This window comes from Nothobranchius furzeri, chromosome 14 (genome assembly GCF_043380555.1).
Source record: "Nothobranchius furzeri strain GRZ-AD chromosome 14, NfurGRZ-RIMD1, whole genome shotgun sequence".
Classification (NCBI taxonomy): domain Eukaryota; kingdom Metazoa; phylum Chordata; class Actinopteri; order Cyprinodontiformes; family Nothobranchiidae; genus Nothobranchius; species Nothobranchius furzeri.
In genome coordinates this window covers 42,314,492-42,319,113 of record NC_091754.1, presented here as the reverse complement: position 1 = coordinate 42,319,113, position 4,622 = coordinate 42,314,492, and positions in this window count along the sequence as shown.

The window sequence follows — 4,622 nt, the reverse complement described above, 5'->3', positions numbered from 1 at the left end:
AACAGAACCGGTGACAAAGGGCAGCCCTGGTGGAGTCCAACCCTCACCGGGAACAGGTCCGACTTACTACCAGCTATGCAGACCAAACTCACGCTCCTCTGGTAAAGGGACTGAATGGCTCTTAACAGAAAGCCACCCACCCCATACTCCTGGAGCGTCCCCCACAGGGTGCCCCTGGGGACACGGTCATAAGCCTTCTCCAAATCCACAAAACACATGTGGATTGGTTGGGCAAACTCCCATGCCCCCTCCATCACCCTTGCAAGGGTATAGAGCTGGTCCACAGTTCCACGGTCAGGACGAAAACCTCATTGCTCCTCCTCAATCTGAGATTCAACTATCGATCGGACCCTCCTTTCCAGTACCTTGGAGTAGACCTTTCCAGGGAGGCTGAGGAGTGTGATCCCCCTATAGTTGGAACACACCCTCAGGTCACCCTTCTTAAAGATGGGGACCACCACCCCGGTCTGCCACTCCACAGGAACTGCCCCCGATGACCACGCAATGTTGCAGAGACGTGTCAACCACGACAGCCCTACAACATCCATAGCCTTGAGATACCCAGGACGAACCTCATCCGCCCCCGCGGCTCCGCCGCTGTGTGGTTGTTTGATTACCTCAGCAACTTCTGCCCCCGAGATCTGACAGTCCATCCCCAGGTCTCCCGACTCTGGTTCCTCCTCGGAATGCGCATAGGTGGGATTGAGGAGCTCCTCAAAATATTCTGTCCACCGTCCGACTATAGCCCCAGTTGACGCCAGCAGCTCCCCATCCCCACTGTAAACAGTGTGAGCGAGTTGCTGCCTTCCTCTCCTGAGGCGCCGGCCAGTTTGCCAGAACCTCTTTGGAGCCGATCGATAGTCTTTCTCCATGGCCTCACCAAACTCCTCCCACACCCAAGATTTTGCCTTGGCAACTGCCACTGCTGCACCCCGCTTGGCTATCCGGTACCTGTCTGCTGCCTCCGGAGACCCACAGACCAGCCACGCCCTGTAGGCCTCCATCTTCAGCCTGACAGCTTCCCGAACCTCTGGTGTCCACCAGCGGGTACGGGGGTTGCCACCACGACTGGCACCGGCCACCTTGCGACCACAGCTAGCAACAGCTGCCTCAACAATTGCAGAGTGGAACAAGGCCCACTCGGAGTCAATGTCCCCCACTGCTCTCGGGACGCGGTCAAAGCTCTGCCGGAGGTGGGAGTTGAAGACCGTCTTAACAGGTTCTTCTGCCAGGCGTTCCCAGCAGACCCTCACTATGCGTTTGGGTCTGCCAGGTCTACGCGGCATCTTCCCCTGCCATCTGATCCAACTCACCACCAGGTGGTGATCAGTTGACAGCTCCGCTCCTCTCTTCACTCGGGTGTCCAAAACATACGGCCGCAGGTCAGATGATACGACTACAAAGTCTACCATCGACCTGCAACCTAGGCTGACCTGGTACCAAGTGTACTGATGGGCATCCTTATGTTCGAACATGGTGTTCGTTATGGCCAAACTGCGGCTTGCACATAAGTCCAAAAACGAAACACCACTCGAGTTCAGATCAGGCGGGCTGTTCCTCCCAATCACACCCCTCCAGGTCATGCTGTCATTGCCCACGTGAGCATTGAAGTCCCCCAGCAGGACAATGGAGTCCCCTGATGGACCACTATCTAGCACTCGTCCCAGGGACTCCAAAAAGGGTGGGTACTCTGAACTGATATTTGGCCCATAAGCACAAACAACAGTCAGGACCCGTTCCCCGACCCGAAGGTGCAGGGAAGCTACCCTCTCGTCCCCTGGGGTAAACTCCAACACACAGGCAGAGAGTCTTGGGGCTAACAAAAAGCCAACCCTGCCCTCCGCCTCTCACCCGGAGCAACTCCAGCAAGGAGAGTGTCCAACCCCTCTCAAGGACTTGGGTTCCAGAGCCAATGCTATGTGTCGAGGTGAGTCCGACTATATCTAGCCGGTACCACTCAACCTCTGCCACAAGCTCCTGCTCCTTCCCCGCCAGCAAGGTGACGTTCCATGTCCCAAAAACCAGTTTTCATGTCCGGGGATCGGACCGCCAAGACTCCCGCCTTGGTCTGCCACCCGATCCACATTGCACCGGACCCTTCATGTTCCTCCTGCGGGTGGTGGATCCACAGTTGGATGAGCCCATGTATCCGGTTCGGGCTGGGCCCGGCCGGGCCCCATGGGCGAAAGCCCGGCCACCAGGCGCTCGCTCGCGGGCCCCAACCCCAGGCCTGGCTCCAGGATAAGACCCCGGTAACCCTCCGGGCCAGGTATCAGACTCTTTGTTTAACGTCCATGAAAGATCCTGTGAGATCCTGTAATTTCAAAAGAAAGTATATAAAATAAATTGTTTTAAAATAAGTTTTTACATGGTTACGATCAAAATTAGTTTCAATATTAACCCTCTGGAGGCCTGCCTACCTGGTTACTGCACACATGTATTTCATGAGCATTTTTTTACCTCGCAGTACCCCTGAAGGACTTAGTTGTTCGTACTTTTATCAAAACTTATTTTGAGCCTGAGCAGGTTAAAACCCTCTTCATTATTATTATAAAGAAATCACTTAAGTATCCTGAGTTTACTTGCACTGTAAAATATTTAAAATACATTTTGAGTATAGAAGGAACCCTTATTGAAGCTAAGATAATAAAAAAATACATCAATAACATCTGAAGATCTGGACGTGAAAGAACTGATGCAGGTTTCATGCATGGTGAAGGGATACGGACACACAACATGAAATATTTAAGAATATCTTAAAAAAGACCAAACATCACAGATTTAAAGTATTTTTCTGGAGTTTTCTACTTTCAGAAACTATGATTTGTCAGAAATCTGTAAAAGTGATTTTTTTTTTGCTAAACACGCCTCCTGCCCCGCAGAGCTCCGTGCAATAGGAAACTGAGTGCCGACCAGAACTAACCAATAGCTTTACTACCACTTACTTGCTTCAAATTTAAGGAATACCTCGGTTGATGCAGAGTTGATGAACTTTTCACGGACAAGTACGTCTCTAAAATATAAACATATGAAAACAGAACATGACATGAGAATAACACTAATAAAACAACGTGTTTTAGCTGTTTGTCGCTACAAAAGCACATTTATAAACAGAAACGTGATGTCACCATCTTAAAAAACAGAGTGGCAGACTTTTTGTGTGATATGCTCGTCAGCCACTAGATGGTGCCATCGGATAAGAGAAATACTCCGGAAAGGGACTTTAGGCTAAGTTTGAATAATAGAACAAGGGGGTATGCTTATCGAAGTAGAAAGCTATCGTTTAATTTTAAATAGAATGATTACAGTTATAAGTGACAAACAGATTAAAAGGCAGGACACATTCAGTGATTCCATAACATATTTTAATTTTCAGTGTTTTAGTATAAAAAATGTCACCAGCCTGCTGTGGGCTGGTTTCTGTGCCCGTCAGCTACAACTGTTTTTATTATTCCCAGAGAATCAGCTAAAAGTACCAAATCTATTTACACACAACATCCACATCCAGAGGGTCCAAAGAAAACAGCTAGGCTACCCACTGCTTCCCCGTCTGAATAAAAAAACAAACACTATCACCTCACCGCTCAAATGTAATGCTAAAACCCAAATGATAATTAAAAAAAAGAAACAATCACAACAAAAGACAAAGGGTCTCTATGTGTCGGTTCTAGTGCCTGCAGAGCCGTCTCACCACAGCCTCTCCATAAAGTGATGCTTTACAATAAATTATTACAGGCACATGGTCTCCGCCGCCGCTCCAGTTCAGCTAACACAGAGATGACGTGATACTCTAAAGACTTCAAATCATCACAGCACACAAACCCAAAGGCCCAAAAACCGGAAACACAAAGGAGTTTTTAAAAGAAAGCAAACAGTTTAGTGGGAAACTTGTGGGCAGCAGATTTCTTCTTTTTTTGGTTTTGGTGTGAATGATGCACTTCAGGCCTTTAAACGTTCAGAGCCTCTATATAGATTTTATATAAATATCTACAAACAAAAAAGTAGTCCAGTAAAAACATTTAGGTAAAAAAACAGAGGTACACACACACACACACACACTTGCATGCACGCGCATGCACACACACACAAACCCGCACGCATGCACGCGCACACACAACCACACACATGATGCGCGCACGCACGCACACACACACACACACACACACACACACACACACACACACACACACACACACACACACACACACACACACACACAATAATTAATGCCATGAAGAACACAAACTTGAGAACTCAATAACTTACAAAAACCGTAAAAAGAAGTGAGAATAAAAGAGTTTAGTTTCTCTCTGAGGAGATAGCACCAGCAGAAACACCAACGCTGTCCGCGCCGGTCGTGATGATGATGATGACTAGATAATTATGAGGGCGACGTCGTGTACCAAAGACAGACTGATAGTGTCAGGCCATGTAGGGGTATTTACACGATCTGCTGCTGTCACTCACTCACACGCATACGGACAACTTCATGGCAGTGACATCGTCGCAGCAGTCTTGCAGCACATGTAAAGTGGTCAGAAGTCAACATCTGACACATTCATCCTGCAGCGTTTCATTCCTCACAGCAGAAGTCGTGGTTTTTATTGGGTTTTTTTACTATA